This window comes from Protopterus annectens, chromosome 7.part0 (genome assembly GCF_019279795.1).
Source record: "Protopterus annectens isolate FY-2018-M chromosome 7.part0, PAN1.0, whole genome shotgun sequence".
NCBI lineage: Eukaryota > Metazoa > Chordata > Ceratodontiformes > Protopteridae > Protopterus > Protopterus annectens.
The window spans coordinates 500,183,606-500,211,027 of record NC_056739.1 but is presented as its reverse complement, the minus strand read 5'-3'; the positions used below and the strand labels follow the sequence as shown (position 1 = coordinate 500,211,027).

The following is a 27,422-nucleotide window of genomic DNA, read 5'->3' as shown; positions in this document are numbered from 1 at the left end:
GTCATGTGTCTGACACTAGTAATTTGTTTGGGTGAGACCTTCTTGGAGGATGTCCATATCACTAAGGGAATTGATGACAGCGCTTAACTTGCAGTCATCTGCAAACTTGGTCAGCCATAGCCCACTGGTTTTGGCCTACACCTCCGAAAAATATATCCCAAACAACAGAGGCCCCAAGACCAATCCCTCATTACAGATCTAATGTTTGAGGTGGCTTTCCCTATTTTGACTAGGTGGATTCTATCAGTGAGTCAGTTTTCTCCCCATCTGGTAACATACAGATTGATGCCTAGCTGAGACAGTTTGTCTATTATACCCAAGTGGGGAACAGTATAGAAGGCTTTGGCCAGGTCAATATAGGTGGTGAGCACCATCTTCCCCTCATCCATGGCTTTGGTGACTGTCTCAAAGAAGTTGACCAAATTTAACAGTCATGTCCTTCCCTTGATGAAACCAGACTGTGTGGGACTGAGTTTGCAGGTTGCCAATGTCCTTGTTCATGAGGTCCATGATAATCCACTCCATGGCCTTGCAGATCAGGCTAGTTAGGCTGATGGGTCTATAGTTTCCTGGATTGCTGGACCCTCCACCTTTGTGCAAAGGGATGATAGTGGCTGTCCTCCACTCAGCTGAAGTGAAGCCGGTACTCAAGCTTTGGTTGAACAGGGTGCCTAATGGTGCTGCAAGTTCCTGCCTGAGTTCATGTAGGATGCAGTCTGGGATGTTATCCAGTCCTATAGATGCTGTATTTTTTGCCTTTGAGAGGGCAGTGATGACTTGCTCCCAAAAGACAAGAGTGGGCTGAGCAGGTGCTGGGGATGTCCCGATTTACTGATGGGGGGGACAGAGGGGTGACATTTTCAATGAACCTGTCAGCCAGCAGGTTGGCTATATCTATGGCATTAGTGTATGTGGTGTCCTTGTCCACTAGTTCTGAGCAGATCTGAGTGCTTCCTTTGAGACTGTGGACATATGTGAAGAAGGCCTTATGACTGTCTCTAGTAGATGTGGCCAATTTGGGCTTGAAGTTTGCTTTGGAGGATTTCACATGTGCTCTTATTTGCTTGTTCAGGCTAAGGAGAGATTGTTTCCAATTAGGCACCTGCTCCTTCTTGGTCCTGGATGGCATTTTTTCCTTTTATTTATTGCAGATGTCCACCAGATATGATTACTCTTCCTTTAGGAGGTGGATTTTGTCCTGCTGGGTAATCCTGATTACATGCAGCTATATAAATGCTTGTATAGTACTTTGGTGTAGGTTTGGATATATGTGCCAGTTCCTATGGAGGCTGAGGGGGCTGTGAAACTGTTTATACCTTCCCTCAGGAGGTTGTAATCAGCTTTGGAGAAGTTTTTTGTTTGACCCTAGCTGGGGGGGGGGGGGTCAGGGGAGATGGTGATTTTGAAAGTGACCGCTTTGCGGTCAGATCTTACCAGAGAGGATGACACTGTAGGGATGCTGTAGTGGTCACTTATGTGGTTAATACCAAGTTCAAGATATTTTCACCTGTTTTGAGGATGTCAACCAGCTGGTCCAAGGCATTTGCACTGAGAAAATCAAGGAATCTCTGGGCATTTGTGTTTGGCATGAGTAGTTCTTCCAATCTATGGTTGGATAGTTAAAGTAGCCCAGTATCAGGGTAAAGGGTTGAACCTTGATAGATTCAAACAGGTCCAGATAGGTGGAATGGGCATCCTGAGTCAAAGTTGGGGGCTGTAGCTAGCTATGATTTGAATAGGGGTCTTATCAATGGTTAACTGCACCTGGAGTGTCTCTTGTGCATCATACTGTTTGGCCAGTCTAGAGGTGTGTATGTCTTTTACATATATATATATATATATATATATATATATATATATATATATATATATATATATATATATATATATATATATATATATATATATATATATATATATATATATATATATATATATGTATATATATATATATACATATATATATATATATATATATATACATATATATATATATATATTGCAACTCCACCTCTTTTTGCTTTACTACCCACAGTTTGGGGTCTGAATGTATGATAGGATGAATAACCTGGTATGGCTGGGGTGCTCTCCACAGCTTTGAATTAGGTTTCTGTGACTACACAAATGTCAGCATCTTCCAGGGTTAAGAGTGCTTGCAATGAATGCAGTTTCATGTTTGGACTCCTAGCGTTTAGCAGCATGACCTTTAATTTGTGTTTGGATGAAATTTTTGTGTTGGTCATTTTGACCTCATGCCATTGCCTAAAAAAAGCACTACCAGGGAGGCAAAATCCTTTGCCAACAGCCTGAAGCCCAATGGAGACAGATGCAGGCCAACTCTGGCAAAGCATTGTGGTTTGTCAATCATGTCTTCCCAGGCTGTCAGGTATAGGATCCCCCTGGAATAATACCAGAAATGAAACCAGTTGTTAAAGTCAATCATTTTCTCTTTGTATTGAGGCATCATTCTGGGTGATGATAGAATGCTGCTTAAGGCTAGGAATATACTATGAACATATTCAGCAAACTCGATCATGTCTCTCTTTGGATTCACTTTAGAAGCTTGAAATACTGAAATGTCAAAAATTCAGTATTTCGAGCCCATAAAGTGGAATCCTGAAAAGAGCAAAAGCTCAGAAACACGAAATTCAAAACCTCGAATACTGGAGGTTTTGAGTGTCTCACTTCTGAGGTTCTGCTGTGGTTACAGATTCAGGTAAGTGTGTGTGTGTGTGTGTGTGTGTGTGTGTGTGTGTGTGTGTGTGTGTGTGTTAAGGGTTTTGTGTAGGCGCTGTCGTGTGTGTTAGTGTGTTTTGTTGCTGTGATGTGTGTGTGTGTGTGTGTGTGCAAGCAGAATGTAGCGTATGTGGTGGTGTTGTGTGTGTGTTTGTGTGCAGTGCGACCTCGGAGTTAGACTATATAAGTAGGGGGGTGGGGGGATGCAGGAGGGGTTGCCCCCCTGCTTTTAAGTAGTACAGAGCTTGTGTTTGTGTGTGGGGAGGATGGTGTGTGTGCATTAGAAACACGAAATTCAAAATCTCCGGTGTGAGAGATTTTGAATTTTGCGGTTTTGTTTTCGTGGTTTTAAAAATTCGACTTTATAGCTTAGAAATACTGAATTTCGACATTTCAGTATTTCGAGGATATAAAGTGAATCCCTCTCTTCATATAGTCCAGGGAGGTACATTTCAAGTCATTCACGTCAACATGGACTAGGAAAGAGTACCTGTTGTTGAGAGACTTAAGTGCATGGGTGATATGGTGGATTCTGGCACCTAACAAACAGGTAACTGTGACTTTCTCCTTATCCAGCCTGTTGAGGGGCACATCTGTGTGTCCCTTCTCTGCTGTGAATTTAACATCCTTAAATTATTAAATCCACTACAAGAGCTTTCACTAACCTAAGAGCCTATCTCTCTAGTTACGATCATTTTATCTAAGGCCATGATAGTGCTCATTATTTCATATAACAACAGCTACACTAAACCAGTTCACTGATGGCGTTTTCCTCTCGTATGTCAAAATTTCAAGACACCAGCTCACTGTGGCCTGAAAAGGAACACAATTTCCCCTAACATGATATTCTGTTCGAATGAAAATGTTGAAAATGAAAATATCTAAGTACAAATGAGTGATAGAGAACCTCCGAGATTAGTGCAGTAATACCCGGATTCATAGCAAAGAAGATACTGCATTTGTATCCAAGGTTCTGTATCTTTAGATCAACAAAATATTAAGTTATGCAAGTGTGGGGTGAAGCATTCCTCCACATGGAAGCAAAGGGAATCTTGCCTATTGGATAAAAATGGATTTATGGGTTTTAGTTGTGACAGTGTCAGTACTGCAACAGCCTTATGTGTGATTTTTTCTGATGCTTTAGTCTTTAATAATATTCAGTTCAATATATTGTGCTTCATTTCTTTTCATTTTCAGCCTTTGGGCTTCAATTCTTAGTGATTCAATGACTTATACTTCAGATTTATCTAATGAACCCCCTTTACTTTCTTCACGTTCTTTGTTGTATTTTTGCTTGCTTCCTGATAGTGTGGTACTTCTATCTTCCAGCCACCTCCCATCTACCTTTTGAATGTCATATTGTTTGTGCTTATCACTAGTTCACTTTCTTATGTATCCATTTTTTAGGTTCTCGACTACCTCAGCAGCAATAATCTTCTTTCTCAAACTCAGCATGGTTTCTGTTCCAACCATAACAGAAACATTTCCCTTTTCAGTTTCTCTAACACCATAAACTCTCAAAGATGTACATGTACCCTTGTCTCTTCTCTTCTCTTCTCTTCTCTTCTCTTACATGTATCTAATGGCTTTGTTAGAGTTTCTCCTCAAAAATTACCAACCAAACTCTCTTGTTTAGGACTTGATTACTCATCCTTGATATGGTTTCAGATCTACCTATCAAATAGGCCACACATTGTAAAATGGCAAAACAAACAGTCTGCATTTCCCCCTGTCTCTGTTGGTTTTTCTCAAGGATCAGGCCTAGGATTATTACTGTTTAAAATCTCTAGAAATGATGTCCACACTGGAACCAAGCATGCCAGCATAGTGTAATACACAGATGACTCTACCCTTATCTGCTAATCTCGTGATGTACTATACCTTCAGCGGGTCACTCAGAGACCTTCTCATCTGTTGCTTCATGGTTACAGATCTCCGACCTAATACTAAATGGAAAGTAAACCATGTTTAATGCTACTCATACCAAAACAGTACCAAAACCAAAATCAAAGCTTTAGCATTACATCAAAAGACAATACTACAATAGATACAGTATCACATACCAAATTGCTGGGTGTTACTGTTGAGGAAAACCTAAACTTTGAGCATTATATTCTTAAAGCTATTAAAAAAACACACCAAAAACATGGTGCACTTTATTGACCTATTCCATATCTTGGAATCTGATAGGAAAACCATAGCTTCATCCTGTCTTCTCCCATCACTCCTTTATGCAGCTCCTGTTCTTATTAACCTGCACTCTGCACATATGAAGAAACTAGATGCATGCTATAACAAAATAACTGATTTTAGAACTAACCTTCCATCCAGAACACATCACTGTATTACACCAATGACAGCAACACCAACCGATAAATGGCAACCATGAAGGCCAGAAGATCCCAATTTAATAAACTCCTAGAAGGTTGTATAGTGGAGGTGCTTATATTGAAACATTACAATTTTTTTTACATTGGTGGTTCTCCTGATCTTTGTGGTTGCTGCACATCTCTCCTATACAAAACTAGTGACTGCACATAACCTAATTTATAAACCCCAAAATTGTCCTTCTTTAAACAACAATCTCCAGCACTACTCACTTACAAGGGAACTTTGCTCAGGAAATAAATGTCTATTAATTTCTCGTAAATCCAAAACCATAGCTGGTGACTCACTCTATTCAAGTTATGTCACTAAACTGTGGAACAACAAACCAATTGCACTAGGCATAGTTATTAAAACTCCTAAATATTTTAATCTGTTACTTTCCCAGTTAAAATTATATGTGCTTATATGTAGGCCATACACGTTCTGTATTCAAGAACATTTTTGTACTATCTATTCACTCAGTCTACAGCTTGTAGTAACCTCTATGAATTCATCCTTGATATTTAAGACCACAAGAAAATCAGTAGGAAAATTAAAATTAGGAGGAAGAAGGTGGGAGTTAAGCTTGCGTTGTCTATTCAGTCAGAACAGTGTACACTTAGTGCATACTTAGTGTAGGTGTTCGTGAATCTGGCCTAAAATTTGTTAACAGCTACATTGCTGAAGAGAATAGGAGAGTTGAAAGAAGACAACCCATTTTGGCTCCTGTTGCCATTTTAATAAGTTGTAAAACATAAATGTGTATCTTAACATAAGAGAAAGAATCGCCATATAGTTATGTTATTTCATTTATAAGTTTGGAAAACTAGTTCTGTCTAGAGCTGTAAATAAATATATCCAATTTAAAGAATTGAAAGCCTCTTCATTGCCCAGACTAGTAACTGATTAAGCTAGATAATTAATAACACAAACTGATTGCACATACATTATTATTTTAATATTACCTTGTGGTTGTCTACTAGTTATTAATCCAACTTGGTTTTGTATATCCAAATTGGCAGTATTATTTTAGTCTTTTTAGATAAAGTTGACATAAAATTGTCATAATCTTTGCTTAGTAATGAGATAATTTTACAAGATGAATTGAGGTTTTGGTCCCTATCATTGTTTAATAATAGGATAGCTCATATATGTTACAAAGAAATAAGAATAATATAATTTGTACTTTAAAAAAACATTTTAACAAATTAATACAATTTTAGAAAATATTTCATATATAATTCAGCAAGTATTTCATTTTCTGAAGCATTATTTTTTTTCTTCTATTTTAATTTGCTCATTTTTATGTGAAATATTTGGATTCCTATTACAAGAACGAAAGTTCACTACTTCGAACTTGTAATAGGAAGCTTCACTTCTGCGAAAGTTCACTTTAACGAAAGTGAACTTTTGCATAAGTGCACTTCACCGAAAACACCACAGCACAGTAGAAAACATAAAAAACAAGCTATGTCCTCCACTATGGTGCGATAGTCAAGGACCTAGGGTTAGGGTACAGGTTAGGGTAAGGGGATAGTTAGTAAAGCTATCCCCTTACCCTAACCCATGCCCTAACCCTAATGTTCATGACTATCACACCATAGTGGAGGACATTGCTATGTCCTTCACTGCGCTGCAGTTGTCACAGACCTTAAGGTTAGGGCATGGGCTATCCTCTTACCATGACCCATGCCCTAACCCTAAGGTCTGTGAGTACTGCACAGAAGTTCAGTACAACACCCGTTTGTTGTACTGAACTTCGCGTAAGTGCACTTTCGATTAAGTGCACTTTCGCTGCAGTGAGCATTCCATGCACTATTTCGAATTAGTGAAAATTCGATCTAGTGTATGGAACCCAAAATATTTATAGGTTTTAAGAGAAATGTAATGTTCAGTTTGATAATTTACTTGTTTAATTCATATATTAAAAAATCTCTTGTTTTTATATCCAGCCCCACCCACTGTTTTCTTCATTAATACTTTTATAATATCATTTAAATACAAATAAAATCATTTTGTCTCTGTTTTTTTTTTCTTTCTTCATAACTACTGAATGTACTTCATTTGATTTGATGGAGCACCTCTGGTTAATAGTAAACCTTGCTGTTGGTGTTGATGGAGTTATAATCTTAGAAACGGATGCCAACACATGTATACCTTTCTGAGCTAAAGAGTATGATAACCATTTTACCTTTTCTAATGTTGTTGCTAGTATATATTTCAATATTAGTTGGCATTTACTGTTTAAGGCCTAAAGAGTAAAAATAAAGAACACTTTCTCTTTTAAGCTATTAGCCTAGCAACATTTAAGTCTTCTTGTATTTGAAATCATTTTTTATTTCTCCCCAACATAAAGTAGTAGTAGCTTTACAATAAAATGTATCCAAAGAAAATCCATACAAATACCTCTTTAATATTAATTAAGACCAATTCTGTCAATTGTCCCACATTTTGTAGAATGTCCTGAATTTTCACATATATATTTAGTCTGTTAGTCATAAAAATGTGTGTCTATCTTATTACATTGTTGAGGAGTGCAGACACTAAATAATTAAAACCATTTGAGTTTTAAACTTCATGCCCTTTAGAAAACACATGGGAATGCAAACTCTATTATTCTAGCAACTTTCCATGTATATAAGAGCAATAGTTAAAATCTGTCCCTGTTTTTTGGGCTTTTGTCTCCATTAGTTTATATATCTGCTTTTGTATATCCAAAATACTGGTTCTTATGCTAAGAGGTTAAGAGCAATGACTGAGATATTGTTTCTGTATCCAATTCTTAATTTCTAAATATTTCTATTCTATTAACTACTACTTTATTTTGTATCTATTTATAATTCATAGTCAGTTTAAGAGTAATAACATTATGTTTAGATAAGAGACATGAGATTACGTTAACATAGTCAATCTTTGGAATTCAAATCATTCCTGTACTCCCCTCTTAAATGTGGTACCAGAAAATCACTACCCTCACCCAACTCAAGCTACCCTTGCCCAACACATTGCCTCATACTTCTACTCCACCACATCTCTCTCTCACTAGCCGGCGACATCCACCCCAATCCCGGACCCATCTCTAACATCAATCTCACCAAACCCTCCACTCAACCCACAAACTCAAAGTCCATTCCCCTTACAACACTTAATGCACAAAGTCTAAAAAACAAAATCCCTAACCTCCATGCCTAGCTTTCCCATAACCACCCCGACATTACCGCCATTTGTGAAACCTGGCTGAAAACCTATACAAAAGATAGCAAAATCCTACCATCAGGTTTCCAAATCAATTGAAATGACAGAGCCCACAAAAAAGGAGGTGGAGTAGCAATAATTAACCCAATAAAATACCAACCTTTGCCAACACTGAAATTATAATAGGTTTACTAAAAATAAACAACCACAAGTCCATATGTATCACTGTCCTCTATATTCCCCCTGGTGATAATATCAAAACTCTTGAAAACATCCTGTCCTGGTTCTCCTCCAATATAAAAAATGAAACCTATACACTCGGTGATACCAACATCAACTGGAATACTATTAACAATGAAGCCCCATCCCACACAATCAACCTGTATAACATCTCCCAACTAATACAATCTCCAACTAGACCAAATAAAGATGGTACCTCTGGTACCATCATTGACTAGATCCTAACAACTCACCCGAACCTTATCACCAAAGCCAGAACATTACCTGATCCTCTCAGCGATCACCTACCAGCCTTCGCCGAATGCCTCCCATCTCCACTGCATAAACAACACCACTACATCCAAACCCGCAACCTTTCCTCTTTCAACCCTCTAACTTTCTCCGAAAGCTTAAAGCATACTGACTGGTCCCCTCTAAAAACCCTTCCTCTAGATGATGCTGTTTCCTACTTCAACCACTCATTCTTAACCTTTCTCAATCAGCAAGCCCCTCTTTGAACCAAACACATCAAAACCAATTCCTGCCCATGGTTATCAAAAGATATTAAACTAGCCTTGCACCAAAGGGATAAAAAATGAAAACAATATCAAAATCATAAAAACCCTAACACCCTCCTGGAGTATAAGCAACTATGAAACTCCACAAAAAAACTAATAATTAAAGCCTGCAAAGCCCACTACTCCAAACTCCAGTCCTTGCACTCAACAAATCCAAAACAATTCTGGTTCTCCATCTCATCCATGCTGCATTCTGGCAACAAAGAAAACCCCTGCTCAGACCCTAACCTCTCCAACCTTGAAAGAGCCAGCCAGTTCAAATCATTCTTCATAGACTGCATAGCTAAACTATCAGCCTCCTTCCCACCCCCTCCTCCACCACCACCCCTTCCTGCCCCAACCACCACCCCAATCATCAATCTTCCTCCACATCCTTCTGCCTCAAGCCCATCCCCACAAACAGTATAAAAAGACTTCTCCTCAAACTCAAATCCTGTCGCAATGCACCCAAATTTCTTTATTGAATTATGTCTTTTCATTTTTGTAACATTGTGCCAAGACAATTGCAAATATCTGTAAATGTTTAATTAGCTGTATGAACTATGCCCTTTTGTAACATGTGAAATGTAACTTGCAATTATTGTGGAGCTTTTCTCCCCAGGCCTCCACTGAAAACGGGCTTTTCTTGGCCCAGTGGACTTCCCCGGTCATCAAACTTAAATCTTCTTCTTCTTCTTTCAGCTGCTGCCATTAGGGGTTGCCACAGCAGATCAACTGTTTCCATTTCTTCCTGTTCTCTGCATCTTGCTCGGTCACGTTAACCACCTGCATGTCCTCTCTCACCACATCCATAAACCTTATCTTAGGCCTTCCTCTTTTCCTGTTACCTGGCAGCTTCATCCTTAGCATCTTTTTCCCAATATACTCTGCATCCCTCCTCAGCACATGTCCAAACCAATGTAATCTTGCCTCTCTGGCTTTGTCTCCAAACCTTCCAACCTGGGCTGACCCTCTAATATACTTATTCCTAATCCTGTCCATCCTCGTCACACCCAGTGCAAATCTTAATATCTTCAACTCTGCCATGTCAAGCTCTGACTCCTGCCTTTTTGTCAGTGCCACTGTCTCCAACCCATATAACGTAGCTGGTCTCACTACCCTCTTGTAGACCTTCCCTTTCACTCTTACTGGTACTCGTCTGTCACAAATCACTCCTGACACTCTTCTCCACCCACTCCATCCTGCCTGTACTCTCTTCTTCACCTCTCTTCCACACTCACCATTACTCTGAACTGTTGATCCCAAGTACTTAAACTCATCAACCTTCGCCACCTCTACTCCCTGCATCCTCACCATTCCTCTATCCTCCCTCTCATTAGCACAAATATATTCTGTCTTAGTCCTGCTGACCTTCATTCCTCTTCTCTCTAGAGCATATCTCCACTTCTCCAGGGTCTCCTCCACCTGTTCCATACTCTCACTACAGATCACAATGTCATCTGCAAACATCATAGTCCACGGGGACTCCTGTCTGATCTCGTCTGTCAACCTGTCCATCACCATTGCAAATAAGAAAGGGCTCAGAGCTGATCCTTGATGTAATCCCACCTCCACCTTAAACGCATCCGTCACTCCCACCGCAGACCTCACTACTGTCACACTACCCTCATACATATCCTGTACCACTCTTACATACTTCTCTGACACTCCCGACTTCCTCATACAATACCACAACTCCTCTCTAGGCACCCTGTCATATGCTTTCTCTAAATCCACAAAGACACAATGCAACTCCTTCTGACCTTCTCTGTACTTCTCCATCAACACTCTCAGAGCAAACATTGCACCTGTAGTGCTCTTTCCTGGCATGAAACCATACTGCTGATCACTAATCATCACCTCCCTTCTTAACCTAGCTTCCACTACTGGTTCCCATAACTTCATGCTGTGATTGATCAGTTTAATCCCTCTGTAGTTACTACAGCTCTGCACATCACCCTTATTCTTAAAATTTAGTAGCAAAACACTTTTTCTCCATTCCTCAGGCATCCTCTCACTTTCCAAGATTTCATTAAACAATCTAGTTAAAAACTCCACTGCCATTTCATCTAAACACCTCCATGCTTCCACAGGTATGTAATCTGGACCAACAGCCTTTCCATTCTTCATCTCTTCATAGCTATCCTTACTTCCTCCTTACTAATCTATTGCACTTCATGATTCACTATCCCCACATCATCCAACCTTCTCTCCCTCTCATTCTCTTCATTCATCAGCCCCTCAAAGTACTCTTTCCATCTGCTCAACACATTCTCCTCGCTTGTGAGTACGTTTCCCTCATTATCCTTTATCACCCTTACCTGCTGCACATCTTTACTAGCTCAGTCCCTCTGTCTAGCCAATCGGTACAGGTCCTTTGCTCCCTCCTTAGTGTCCAACCTTTTATACAACTCTCCGTATGCCTTATCCTTAGCCTTCGCCACCTCTGTCTTTGCCATGCACCTCATCTCCTTATACTCTTGTCTACTTTCTTCATCTCTTTGACAATCCCACTTCTTCTTCACCAACCTCTTTCTCTGTATATTCTCCTGTACTTCTTCATTCCACCACCAGGTCTCCTTGTCCTCCTTCCTCTTTCCACATGTCACACCAAGCACCTTTCTAGCCATCTCTCTTACTAGCTCTGCTGTAGTTACCCAGCTATTCGGTAACTCTTCACTGCCACCCAGTGCCTGTCTTAACTCTTCCCTGTACATCACCTCACAATTACCCTTTTTCAATTTTCACAATTTGATCCTTGGTGCTGCCCTCACACTCATCCTCCTCTTCTTGATCACCAATGTCATCCTACAAACCACCATCCTATGCTGCCTAACTACACTTTACAGTCTCCAATCTCCTTCAGACTGGCCCTTCTACATATGATATAATCCACCTGTGTGCATCTTTCTCCACTCTTGTATGTCACCGTATGCTCCTCCCTCTTGTTAAAATACATATTCATCACAGCTATGTCCATCCTTTTCGCAAAATCCACTACCATCTGACCTTTTGCATTCCTTTGCTTAACACCATACCTACCCATCACTTCCTCATCCCCTCTGTTTCCTTCACCAACATGCCCATTTAAATCTGCTCCAATCACCAGTCTCTCACCCTTGGGTACAGTCATCACCACTTCATCCAACTCACTCCAAAATTTTTCTTTCTAATCCATCACACACACAACTTGTGGAGCATATGCACTAACAACATTAATCATTACACCATCAATTTCCAGCTTCATAAACATCACTCTATCCGACACTATTTTCACCTCCAAAACACTCTTTGCATACTGTTCCTTCAGGATAATGCCTACACCATTTCTCCTCCTATCCACACCATGATAAAACAATTTAAAACCACCTCCAATACACCTAGCCTTGCTCCCCTTCCATCTGGTGTCTTGTACACACAATATACCAACCTTCCTTCGGTCCATCATATCAGCTACTTCTCTCCCTACACCAGTCATACTGCCAACATTCAAAGTTCCGACCCTCACTATCACAGTCCTAGCCTTTACCTGCCTTCGGGCATGTCTTCCCCCTTTTCTCCTCCTTCGCCAACAGTAGCCCAATTTCCACCAGCACCCTGTTGGCCAACAGTACTGGTGGCGGTTGTTGTTAACCCGGGCCTCGACCGATCCAGTATGTATTTCTGTACTGTTGCCTGCATGTCAATCCTAAATGAAAAAATAAAATAAAAAAAATAAAATTAGAAGTGTAAATTATTTCAATATACATTTAGGTCCCAAAAATAGAATAGTGTGTGTGTAAAAACAAAGAACATTGTTCAACAAAGTCATTTAAACATATTGTTTGAGCAATGGCCCACTTTATTAATGTTTTGGCAAATGCTAAAATATGCATTGCTTCTTTGCACTAGCGTCTTCTTTGTTTAGTATACAATTAAAGTCATCACATGATTGCATTATCTTTCATGTACTCTAATAATACTTCTAATACTTTTATGTACATTACTCCATGTCCTGGTTTCAAGTACCTATATGTTAGTGTAATTCGGGTTCTCTGTTATTCAGTCATTGCAAAATTACTTTGATGTCATTATAGGAATAAATGATCTGTTGTATAATTTCCTTATTTATCCACAAACAAGTAGTTCCACTGTTTTTTTTTTTTTTTTTTTTTTTTTTTTTAACTGAAGGAATTTATTAGGATTGTATACTACTTAAATATTTTTTCTGTATGTCTCTCTCTAGTAGATGTGCTTTGTTTTGGAATACAGTATCCGTTTTATTGGCTGCAAGACATTTATACAGTTTTCCTCTGTTATAACTATTTAATCCATCAATGTTTAAAGATATAATTATTAGTGCTAACATTTTACTTCCAGAATTAATATGTTGATTGCTTAAATGCTCTGTGAAAAGAAGTACAAATTCTGTTTGAAATATACTGTTCCTTCTTGTGCGACTTTTAATAAAAAGTAACTTTGTACAGTAATGAATGGAAGTGTATAGTGTAAGAAACAATAGAAAATGTAAATGGGTCAGTATAATAGAAATTCACTAAGCACATCATTGAATTAAATGATTCCATATTCTAGGAAACACTAAGCAAATATCCTACTAACTCAACATAACATTGACTTTGTACTATACTATAAAACATCCACACCTTCATGCTTCTGCACAGATGACCATATTTTTGGTTGATCTCTGAACATAAATTGAAACAGTGAGTATTGAATGTTGCTGTCAAATTTTTGTTCCAGAGAATTTAAGAAAGAAAAGTGAGAAGAAAAAAATCACCAAATTTCGAACTTAAGCATTCACGCATTTTAACCACAAATTAAGAATGATTGTGTATTTTGATTTTTATTATTCTTTCTACTTTGCTTTCTTTAACCTTTTATGCTCTTTATATATTTTCTTATAATATCCAAAGCATTAATGAATAGAATAGAGTTGAGAATTTTCAAACCATGAACATCATTTATGCTTCAGTCACTGATTTTTGCAAAAAAGGGAGAACGCATATATACATTTCTTATTATGTGCCATAGCAACATTGCAGGCAATGGTAATACATAATAAAGCATTTTACCTACAGAATATCTGGAAACATTTTACTTTGATAAAGGCAATAAGGCTTATTTTTTTCTCTCAAACAAGTACTACCTGTCTTTTTCATTCTTAATGTATTGATGCAATTGCTGTTATCCACCATATCCATTCTTTTCCGGATGTTGGATTAAAATATTTTCACGAATGTTTCATTCAATACATAACAATTTTTCTTGCCTATTAAGCATTAAACATTTAGCTGGGGAACTTACAAACAACTTTATCATACATTTTTGACAGACTTTTGCTCCCCCCTCTCTCTTTATATAGATATATATATATATATATATATATATATATATATATATATATATATATATATATATATATATATATACATACACACATTTATATATCTATAACATTTCCACAGCTAGTGGACTTGGCTTTATTGGCCTTAATGTAACAATAAATACTTAAAAAATAAAATGTCATGAGCATTTACAAGCCATGTAGGTAAAACACTATATGCCTTTAAGGAGTTATTTTGCATATATCCTCTTTTCAGGGAAGCCTCTCAATTATTGGAGGTGTAAGGTATAAGACAGTGAAATCTCTAGCTTGGCTGGATTTTTTCTTGCAGTTTTTAATGAATGGTTTGTCTGTGTGAACTTTTTGTCTTCTGAGTTACACACACACACACACACACACACACACACACACATATATATATATATATATATATATATATATATATATATGGCAAGCCAGTGTACATAACAAAAATGCAGAAACTGTTATGAAAAAGTCTCATGTACATAGAAATTTGCATATCATCTCTTGTTCCGTACCCTGTCACAGATTTTTACTCATCAGAATAAGCAAATAGCATAAATCATAAAGCAAAATATAACATAATATAGCACAAATATAGATTCTAATCTGAGCAAATTACTAGAGCACAAATAATAACAGAGGAAGGATTCTGTTAGTAAAGCTCAAAAATGGTATATATCATTGAAACTTTTACTGAAAATTGCTGTTCTACATATAAAGTATAGTATTTAGAAGAATTGCTACACGAGTTACTTTAGATAAATGGCATTAATGCAATATTGTCAGATATGTCACAATGTGTACTGTTAAAAGCATATTCATGTCATACTGAAATAAACTTTATGCACTTGGTCATTATAAGCATTCATCTCAAGTTTACCAGAACATCAAGTCTGAAATCAAGCAAACTTTTTTTTTTTAAGAACAAAGACAGACTGGGGAAAAACGGCAAATAAACCACAAGAGAAAAATCGGAGAGCAGCAGTACGTAGTACAACCAGGAAGTCACTCTGTAAACAGATGCTTGAAAAATAACTGAACGTGGATTTTTTAACGCAGGTTTATTGTTTAAAATAATAGCGTTTTCGCTGACAAACCAAAAGCAGCTTCTTCAGAAAATAGAATAAACAGTTTGGCGCCGAGGCTTCCATTTAAAAACAAGACATGTCATAATGACATCACTGCTACATCCACAATTCTAACTTAAAGACACACTGATGTATTACTGAAGTGAAAATTCAGATGGGCTAAAAAACTGTATCCAGCTCTTAAAGTATACCTCATAAAACAATATAAACGAAACACATATATAAAAATGTTGAAGTACCAAACAATGTCAAATATCACAAAAACAAAAATAAAATCGAACATTTAAATTAAGGAAATTTTGTTATGTTGACTGATTCAAAGCGTCATCAGTACTAAAGTGACACGTTGCTCATCAAGTAGTAATCAAAGTGGAGAACGCTCCAAAAACAGTAAAGAAAGTAAAATCATGTACACAGATTATAAATTAGTGAGACTATGTTATTTAATGATCTAATTCATTATTTAATAGTGATAGAAAATAGTAATAAAAAATAATGAAATAAAATAATCTCACACTATTTAATTTATAAAATAAAACAAGTAGAAAAGTAAAAGTAAAAAGACCTTCTATCGTAATTGTAGTAGTCTATACCTCAAACTCTATTTAATGTAACTTCTCATTTTTAGTAATACTGAGATGTTACAATTCTCATTGAGCCCAGGGTGATGAAAGGCATTAAGCCTGATCTGCCATTCCAGTTCGTGTAGTTCAAGTAGTAAAGACAGTGGGCCCCCTCTGATACTAGGGGGTACATGGTCGATCCCCATGAAAGAAAATTTGTGGTCAGGAAATTTCTCAATATGCCTAGCTAAGGCATTTTCCTGTTTGTTTGTCCTGATGGCGTAAACGTGTTCGTATATACGTTGACGGAATTTACGATCCGTCTTGCCAATGTAAAAAGCAGGACAATTGTGGCAGAAAGCTCCATAAATCACTGATTTTGTATTGCAATTGATGGTATGTCTTATCAGGTATTTACTATCATTGACAGTAAAGGAAGCGCCTGTTTTTAAACAGTGACACCAGTTACAAGAGCCACATGTTGTAGACCCTTTAAGTCTCATGAAGCTAAGTTCATGTCTGCCTTGCATAAGCTCCTTAAGGTTCCTACCTTTTCTAAAAATAACTCTAGGAAATGGGCCCAATTTTTCAAAAAGGTCTATATCGTTCCTAATCAAGTCCCAATTCTTGTTTAGAATTTTACAAATTTTCCCTGTGTCGTTACTGAAAACAGTAATGAAGCTAGACACTAAATTGTGTTTAACCAAGAATTCAGGTGGCGTAGAATTATGTGGTGAAAATTGGTCAACACGAACTTGTGTATGTTCTACAGGGCTCAGTAATTGGTCTACCTTAAGTTTAAGAAGAGGTTTGAAGATACCTCTAGCTTTTTTTATTTCTATTTCTGTAATGATTTCCTCAATCAATGAGGTCGGGTACCCTCTATTTAGAAATTGACTCTTAAAGAACAGACATTCTTCACTGAAAGCTAAATCAGAGTTGCACATTCGTACTGCCCTGACAAACTGGCCTTTAACTGTGGCCCTCTTTTGTTTGAAAGGGTGCTGACTAGTGTAGTGTAAAAGGGAATTACAATGTGTAGGTTTCCTAAACACTTTGGAAAAGTACATTCTAGCAGTGTCATCTTTATTTAGCTTCACATCTAAGTAGTCAATGACTTTATCCGAAAAAGTTGATGTAAATTTCAGAAAGGTGGTAGTACAGTTCATAAAATCTACTAAGGAATCCGCTTCAACCTTATTTCCTTTAAACAAGATGAAAATGTTGTCTAGATAGCAAGTGTAAAAGCATATCTGTTCCTTAAAGGAAGGGTTTGGTAAGATGAACTTAGATTCCCAAAAGGCCATAAAAATATTGGCCACACTGGCCCCACATGGGGAGCCCATGGCTATGCCTTGTTTCTGTAGAAAGATTCTTTCATTGAAAATGAAAAAATTAGAATCAAGGACAATGTCCAGTAATTCTGTGACTATACTGATTTCATTATGCGTGGCACCCAGATCTTTTAATTTAAGACCCACCCACTCGGTAGCTTCCTGATGTGGTATTGATGTGTATAGGTCAACCACATCTATTGTGAGGAAATTGAATTCAGGGTTGTACACTATACTATCTATACTGCTCAGGAAGGACCATGAATCTTTACAGATGGAGGGAATATTCTTTAAATATTTTAACAAGATGTGATCAATCAGCTTAGAACTGTTGTAAGTCATAGAAAATCTGCCATCTATTAAGGCCCTCATGGGTGGGTTCTCTAAGTTCTTATGTATCTTAGGGATGCCAAACATCATAGGCACTTTTGGGAAAACTATGTCTAGAATGTTGTACAATTCCAAATCAATTCTACCTTCTAGGTACATATCCCTGAGGTAGCCCCTAATTCTCCTATGTACACCATTCATTTCACTAATAGAGGAAGGGCAGTATGCTGGTGTGTTCAAGACAGAGAGCATTTTTTCATTATACAGAGTATTGTTAAAAATTACCAGTCCACCCCCTTTATCGGGTTTGATTACCCTGACTGGTAGAAGTTTAAAATCAGACAATGCCCTTCTCTGTTCCATAGTGATGTTGTGGTGTGCATAAGTCTTTGATATTTTATTTGGATTAGCCAAATCTCTGATATCTAGTTCACAAATGTTTTCAAAGGTCTTTAACCCAGGATGTAGTGGGGGATTAAAGGTGCTCGGAACTTTCAGCTCAGCTCTGGGTAAAGCAATGGAATTGTTAAATAGTACATCCAAGTTCAACTTCCTGGTGTAACATTTTAAATCCAAGATGGTTTTGGTAATATCACAACCAGAACTGGGCACAAATGTGTTACCTCGGGACATGATTTCAACAAGTTCAGATGGAAGCATTGTGTCCGAGAAGTTATATATTTTAAAGTCACCTTTCTGGTTGAATTGAATGCGTAAGTGTGGACTCACACTGTCAGCACACTCTAAATTAGTGTGGGTCAGAGTTAGTTGTTCCGAGTTCTGCTCCTCGCCTGATATTGACGTTGTGGGAGTTGTCCTAAAAAATCATTGTTGTTACCGAGGTTTGGACTGAAGTTGTTGTTCCTGGACTTAGCATTGTTATTAGGAAACTTTCCATTTTGCCTGTCAGTTCTTTTAGTGTTAGACCCATGCTGGTTGAAATCAACAAATTGGTTAGCAGAAGTAGAAGGGACCACGTCAGAATCAAACCTGTCAAGGCTATCAACTCCAGAAGTGTGCGCGGACTGTAATTTAGGGAATGCACATTGATGACTGTAGGCATCCCTGTCCCTGTTTAGTTTTTTGACTTTGTTCTGCTTCAATTTAGACATAAGCCCCTCAATGCTTATGAAAGTCCGGTCATATTCTACTTTAAAACGCAAAAAATTAATGTCCATTTTAATAGTGTTATCAAGTAATTTGATCTCATCTGTCAAAAAATTGATATTGAGGGAATAATGTTTTATTAGCAGTTCCAAAAGTTGTGCCCCTTGTCTTGAAAAGAGTGTGACCAAATCAGTCAAAAAATCAGGCCCCTGGATCAAGCCTGAAGGCGTGAAGGAAGAACGAAGACCTTTGGGCACTATGTTCTCATTTAAACATTGCTGGAAGTAAGAGACTTCCAGCTGTAGTTTCTTTAGTTTAACCATTTTAACATCAAGTTGTTTTAAGTTGCTTAAAATGGTATCGTAAGAGTTAGACTCACCACTAGAAGCCGGTCGATCCATACCCGTCACCCCAGGAAACGAAAATGCTTCAAGGTTGTTAATCCACTGGGAGATCGATGGAACGCCAATAAGCTCCCTGTTGTTGCTGTTGGCCTTCTGTTGTTCTCCGGTCCTCGGCTGTCTATCCCCGCCTTCTGGAACGGGCAATACCGATGCTACAGATTGTTCACCCTGATCAGTGATGATAGAAATAGGTGGGCCACTTGGAAATAGCTGGCCAGCTGGTAAAAAATAATGAATTAGATCATTAAATAACATAGTCTCACTAATTTATAATCTGTGTACATGATTTTACTTTCTTTACTGTTTTTGGAGCGTTCTCCACTTTGATTACTACTTGATGAGCAACGTGTCACTTTAGTACTGATGACGCTTTGAATCAGTCAAAATAACAAAATTTCCTTAATTTAAATGTTCAATTTTATTTTTGTTTTTGTGATATTTGACATTGTTTGGTACTTCAACATTTTTATATATGTGTTTCGTTTATATTGTTTTATGAGGTATACTTTAAGAGCTGGATACAGTTTTTTAGCCCATCTGAATTTTCACTTCAGTAATACATCAGTGTGTCTTTAAATTAGAATTGTGGATGTAGCAGTGATGTCATTATGACATGTCTTGTTTTTAAATGGAAGCCTCGGCGCCAAACTGTTTATTCTATTTTCTGAAGAAGCTGCTTTTGGTTTGTCAGCGAAAACGCTATTATTTTAAACAATAAACCTGCGTTAAAAAATCCACGTTCAGTTATTTTTCAAGCATCTGTTTACAGAGTGACTTCCTGGTTGTACTACGTACTGCTGCTCTCCGATTTTTCTCTTGTGGTTTATTTGCCGTTTTTCCCCAGTCTGTCTTTGGTCTTTGGCTTCGGGGAGTATGAGCAGTCCTAGTACACCTACAATCTTCCAGTCGGAAGGTGTCCAACCGGATGACATCCTTCAGAACTCTAGCTCTGACACTAACAGGTTGCTTTTAATGCTTTCACAAAAAATAGACGCACTGAACACTCGGATGGATGCATATGAGAACAGCAATACAACTTATTCTTCACGGAACAGTATACCAGCTGGCCAGCTATTTCCAAGTGGCCCACCTATTTCTATCATCACTGATCAGGGTGAACAATCTGTAGCATCGGTATTGCCCGTTCCAGAAGGCAGGGATAGACAGCCGAGGACCGGAGAACAACAGAAGGCCAACAGCAACAACAGGGAGCTTATTGGCGTTCCATCGATCTCCCAGTGGATTAACAACCTTGAAGCATTTTCGTTTCCTGGGGTGACGGGTATGGATCGACCGGCTTCTAGTGGTGAGTCTAACTCTTACGATACCATTTTAAGCAACTTAAAACAACTTGATGTTAAAATGGTTAAACTAAAGAAACTACAGCTGGAAGTCTCTTACTTCCAGCAATGTTTAAATGAGAACATAGTGCCCAAAGGTCTTCGTTCTTCCTTCACGCCTTCAGGCTTGATCCAGGGGCCTGATTTTTTGACTGATTTGGTCACACTCTTTTCAAGACAAGGGGCACAACTTTTGGAACTGCTAATAAAACACTATTCCCTCAATATCAATTTTTTGACAGATGAGATCAAATTACTTGATAACACTATTAAAATGGACATTAATTTTTTGCGTTTTAAAGTAGAATATGACCGGACTTTCATAAGCATTGAGGGGCTTATGTCTAAATTGAAGCAGAACAAAGTCAAAAAACTAAACAGGGACAGGGATGCCTACAGTCATCAATGTGCATTCCCTAAATTACAGTCCGCGCACACTTCTGGAGTTGATAGCCTTGACAGGTTTGATTCTGACGTGGTCCCTTCTACTTCTGCTAACCAATTTGTTGATTTCAACCAGCATGGGTCTAACACTAAAAGAACTGACAGGCAAAATGGAAAGTTTCCTAATAACAATGCTAAGTCCAGGAACAACAACTTCAGTCCAAACCTCGGTAACAACAATGATTTTTTAGGACAACTCCCACAACGTCAATATCAGACGAGGAGCAGAACTCGGAACAACTAACTCTGACCCACACTAATTTAGAGTGTGCTGACAGTGTGAGTCCACACTTACGCATTCAATTCAACCAGAAAGGTGACTTTAAAATATATAACTTCTCGGACACAATGCTTCCATCTGAACTTGTTGAAATCATGTCCCGAGGTAACACATTTGTGCCCAGTTCTGGTTGTGATATTACCAAAACCATCTTGGATTTAAAATGTTACACCAGGAAGTTGAACTTGGATGTACTATTTAACAATTCCATTGCTTTACCCAGAGCTGAGCTGAAAGTTCCGAGCACCTTTAATCCCCCACTACATCCTGGGTTAAAGGCCTTTGAAAACACTTGTGAACTAGATATCAGAGATTTGGCTAATCCAAATAAAATATCAAAGACTTATGCACACCACAACATCACTATGGAACAGAGAAGGGCATTGTCTGATTTTAAACTTCTACCAGTCAGGGTAATCAAACCCGATAAAGGGGGTGGACTGGTAATTTTTAACAATACTCTGTATAATGAAAAAATGCTCTCTGTCTTGAACACACCAGCATACTGCCCTTCCTCTATTAGTGAAATGAATGGTGTACATAGGAGAATTAGGGGCTACCTCAGGGATATGTACCTAGAAGGTAGAATTGATTTGGAATTGTACAACTTTCTAGACATAGTTTTCCCAAAAGTGCCTATGATGTTTGGCATCCCTAAGATACATAAGAACTTAGAGAACCCACCCATGAGGGCCTTAATAGATGGCAGATTTTCTATGACTTACAACAGTTCTAAGCTGATTGATCACATCTTGTTAAAATATTTAAAGAATATTCCCTCCATCTGTAAAGATTCATGGTCCTTCCTGAGCAGTATAGATAGTATAGTGTACAACCCTGAATTCAATTTCCTCACAATAGATGTGGTTGACCTATACACATCAATACCACATCAGGAAGCTACCGAGTGGGTGGGTCTTAAACTAAAAGATCTGGGTGCCACGCATAATGAAATCAGTATAGTCACAGAATTACTGGACATTGTCCTTGATTCTAATTTTTTCATTTTCAATGAAAGAATTTTTCTACAGAAACAAGGCATAGCCATGGGCTCCCCATGTGGGGCCAGTGTGGCCAACATTTTCATGGCCTTTTGGGAATCTAAGTTCATCTTACCAAACCCTTCCTTTAAGGAACAGATATGCTTTTACACTCGCTATCTAGACGACATTTTCATCTTGTTTAAAGGAAATAAGGTTGAAGCGGATTCCTTAGTAGATTTTATGAACTGTACTACCACCTTTCTGAAATTTACATCAACTTTTTCGGATAAAGTCATTGACTACTTAGATGTGAAGCTAAATAAAGATGACACTGCTAGAATGTACTTTTCCAAAGTGTTTAGGAAACCTACACACTGTAATTCCCTTTTACACTACACTAGTCAGCACCCTTTCAAACAAAAGAGGGCCACAGTTAAAGGCCAGTTTGTCAGGGCAGTACGAATGTGCAACTCTGATTCAGCTTTCAGTGAAGAATGTCTGTTCCTTAAGAGTCAATTTCTAAATAGAGGGTATCCGACCTCATTGATCGAGGAAATCATTATAGAAATAGAAATAAAAAAAGCTAGAGGCATTTTTAAACCTCTTCTTAAACTTAAGGTAGACCAATCACTGAGCCCTGTAGAACATACACAAGTCCGTGTTGACCAATTTTCACCACATAATTCTACGCCACCTGAATTCTTGGTTAAACACAATTTAGTGTCTAGCTTCATTACTGTCTTTAGTAACGACACAGGGAGAATTTGTAAAATTCTAAACAAGAATTGGGACTTGATAAGGAACGATATAGATCTTTTCGAAAAATTGGGCCCATTTCCTAGAGTTATTTTTAGAAAAGGTAGGAACCTCAAGGAGCTTATGCAAGGTAGACATGAACTTAGCTTCATGAGACTTAAAGGGTCTACAACATGTGGCTCTTGTAACTGGTGTCACTGTTTAAAAACAGGGGCTTCCTTTACTGTCAATGATAGTAAATACCTGATAAGACATACAATCAATTGCAATACAAAATCAGTGATTTATGGAGCCTTCTGCCACAATTGTCCTGCTTTCTATATTGGCAAGACGGATCGTAAATTCCGTCAACGTATATACGAACACGTTTACGCCATCAGGACAAATAAACAGGAAAATGCCCTAGCTAGGCATATTGAGAAATTTCCCGACCACAAATTTTCTTTCATGGGGATCGACCATGTACCCCCTAGTATTAGAGGGGGCCCACTGTCTTTATTACTTGAACTACACGAACTGGAATGGCAGATCAGGCTTAATGCCTTTCACCACCCTGGGCTCAATGAGAATTGTAACATCTCAGTATTACTAAAAATGAGAAGTTACATTAAATAGAGTTTGAGGTATAGACTACTACAATTACGATAGAAGGTCTTTTTACTTTTATTTTTCTACTTGTTTTATTTTTTAAATTAAATAGTGTGAGATTACTTTATTTTACTATTCTTTACTACTATTTTTTATTACTATTAAATAATGAATTAGATCATTAAATAACATAGTCTCACTAATTTATAATCTGTGTACATGATTTTACTTTCTTTACTGTTTTTGGAGCGTTCTCCACTTTGATTACTACTTGATGAGCAATGTGTCACTTTAGTACTGATGACGCTTTGAATCAGTCAACATAACAAAATTTCCTTAATTTAAATGTTCAATTTTATTTATTTGTGATATTTGATATTGCTTGGTACTTCAACATTTTTTATATATGTGTTTCGTTTACACTGTTTTATGAGGTATACTTTAAGAGCTGGATACAGTTTTTTAGCCCATCTGAATTTTCACTTCAGTAATACATCAGTGTGTCTTTAAATTAGAATTGTGGATGTAGCAGTGATGTCATTATGACATGTCTTGTTTTTAAATGGAAGCCTCGGCGCCAAACTGTTTATTCTATTTTCTGAAGAAGCTGCTTTTGGTTTGTCAGCGAAAACGCTATTATTTTAAACAATAAACCTGCGTTAAAAAATCCACGTTCAGTTATTTTTCAAGCATCTGTTTACAGAGTGACTTCCTGGTTGTACTACGTACTGCTGCTCTCCGATTTTTTTTAAGAACAGCAGAATACAGACAAATTTTAACATACTTTTTTGCAGTAAAATCAGTGTCCTGCATACATCTGCATCACAATTCAAATTCTCAGAGGAGATCAGTCTTTATATTTTCCATGTGTTTGTTTGTAAAAAAAAATCCAGTCCATCATAATGAAAGATGAATATTTCTAATAGCCTTAATATATTAGTTTATTTCCAATCATCACTAAGTGTATACGAGTGAATAATCTTACTGCAACAAACAGAACAATCCAGTGAACATATCCATGTAGCTCAAAAGATAAAACCCTTTCCAGGATTACATTACTAAGTGTGAAGTTTTCCTGTTACAAAACAATCTAACTATATTCTAAGTGTAAAACATCTCCAAAAAGAAGTATTGTGTTAGATATAAATTAGAGACATCAAGTTAGCATGATATTCTCAGAAGTGTGTACATTATTTAGAACACATGCCTTTTGTATACAAGTATACAAAATCAAGTTAAGTTTCAGTTGTTTTTATAATTACTCTTCTCAGTTTTCCCTAAGATGTTTACCCTAAAATGTAAAATGAACAATTTTCGTTACAATGCAACTATACCAAATGCGTTTGTATGGCAATACAGTGAAAGCAGGAGTTTACATAACTCTGTAACACATTTTGAATTCTCAAGTAAACACATTATTTTTTTTCCACAGCTAGATAGTATATATACACTCTAGCTTCAATTTGTTGTATTCAAGATTGCACTGTTTTACAAACTAATAAATATATGGTAGAATATAACTACTATATCCTTTTATATATTTCACATGAAGATAGCAAGCTAGTTGGCAATTATAGTACCCTTATGTATGCATTAACTGATGAAAGGTTTTGAAATTCCAGATTAAGAACTTCAAAGCAAACTCAGATGTTTTGTTTGATTTCTTCTCAGTGGAATGAGAATAGCTGTATAATGAAATACAATCTATGTGTTACATTCTGCTCCTGCATTGCACTAGCATGATTTCACAAAATATTTGTATAGATCTGCTTTGATTACCAATCATAAAAACTGTATATGTCATTTTATACTATTTACTAAATAAGTGCTTATTGTACATATTCTCTGTAATACCTCAGAGCGTCTCACATCAATAGGAACCAGAAGTAAGAATTCATGCTGAGTCTCCAAAATAAGCAGTCTCTCCTTGAAGGCAGATTATCACTCAAAAATGCTGAGACATGGTTGACTATGTAAACCGACCTTTACTTTATAAAATCATCCCCATGGCTTGTGTGAGCTACTTTCCATTAAGTGCTCCAACTTTTCACAATGCAAAGGTAAGAAAATGGAAAATGCAAATAAATTAATATTTTAATTAGGGATTTAAAGCTGTAACACATGAAAAAATGGATGAACAACATGACTGTGGTTAGCCTATATATATTATCTTTAAGAACCTTAATTTAATTAAATCTTAATTTCTTATCAGGTATATTATACTAGCTTATATTCATATTGAGAAGACCAAAGTTGAAACTATTTAGAAACAATTTTGATATCAGAGATGGCATTTTCAAATTATTTCTAACATAGCAGATTTCTTAATTCTCCATTATTAGCAGTCAAGCAGAGGTTTACTTTAAGCAGTGAGTGAAGTACTTTACTTTTCTGTAATTTTTAAAGCCTTTCTCCTTAAAGCTTTACTTATCTAATGTATCTGTTGTCCTCTTTGATGTAATTATAGTTGCCCATTTTTTTTCTTTTTTAACTGACATATCCTTCTATTCTATAGCTTCTCAGTTACCAATAGTAATATTGTATTCAACATACGCTTTTACTATATGGTGAACACCTTTGTTTCATCTTCTAGTTATACTAAAGTCTTTCAGGGTAGAAAAAACATTTCAATATTTTTCTTCATGAGAGAGTTAACTGGAAGCCAGCAAGTGTTCCATTTTTCCATTAATAAAGATGACACGCTCACTATTAAGCCTTATGTTATTCTTCCCAGCTTTGACAGACAGCTTTGAGCAAGCTGTTTTAAGCATTAACATTTTGTAAAGCTAAGACATAAACTTTAGAAGTTATAAATCTTGAAGAAGATCATGGTTTCAAAGATGATTTCATAAGTAATATATGAAATCCAAAACGGTTCCTAGTGTTAGCATATGGAACAATTGCTTCAAATTGTTAGCTGTACCTACAGCAATTATCTAAGCTAAAATTAAGGTTACGTTAAAGCGCATGGTGCAGCCTGTGCTTTCACTTACACTGATTGCTAACTGTTCTTTACTTATATCTGTTCCCCTCCCACATGTGAAAAACAGCTTGTATGCTTTCAGAAAACATTGTTTACTCTTAAGAAAACGTGCACTGGATATCTTCAAATAAAACTCAATTATAATTATATTATATTATGTTTTATTAATTGTATAGCTGCATTAAGGCTGCTAGGGAAGCTGTATCTCTATTATTCACTTCCAATAATTTCAAACTTTATTTTAATGAACTGCTTGCCCTTGATCCTTTAACAATGCTCAGCAATCTCAAGATTAATTGCTTGCACCTCCAGACAGCTCATTTCCATGTGAATATAAGAAGAGAATGTACAACTGCCTTCAGCTGCAAGCTTCTTAAACTGCTCAACATTTGCTGAAAGAAAAAAAATATCCCTACATATGCAAGAAACTTGGCACTTTTCATGGCATTCATAATTTTCTCTTATTTTTCAAGGTTATTTGTTTACAAAAAATCACTTTTTTAGATTGAGCCAAGTTCACTAATCCAGGCATTCATCTATGCAAAAATACGAGAAAACATCTCAGCTCTACATATAAATATAATCAGTGCACTTTTGCACCTCATCCCCACCCCCAGCTGCCAACAGTACAGCATATTAACTTAAACTTGCCTTTATCCAGCCTTACTTCTTTTTTTACATTCTGATGTATATATTTCTTTAAACTAAAAAAGTACCTGTTTACTTTAATATCTATATCATGTCCAACAGTCAAAAATGTACCTGTTTACTTTAATATCT

The 27,422-nt window shown here is 37.0% G+C and overlaps 1 long non-coding RNA gene across 3 annotated transcripts in view; it reads left to right on the top strand.

The window, feature by feature from the left end:
* Positions 1–27,422, top strand: part of LOC122806569 — a 204,074-nt gene that overhangs the window by 81,461 nt on the left and 95,191 nt on the right. For 2 of the 3 annotated variants that reach the window (XR_006365522.1, XR_006365521.1), the window contains exon 4: positions 25,519–25,719. The exons of the other annotated variant lie outside the window; for it this stretch is intronic. This is a non-coding gene — a long non-coding RNA (uncharacterized LOC122806569). The remainder of the gene's footprint in view (positions 1–25,518; positions 25,720–27,422) is intronic. 3 annotated transcript variants of the gene reach the window in all.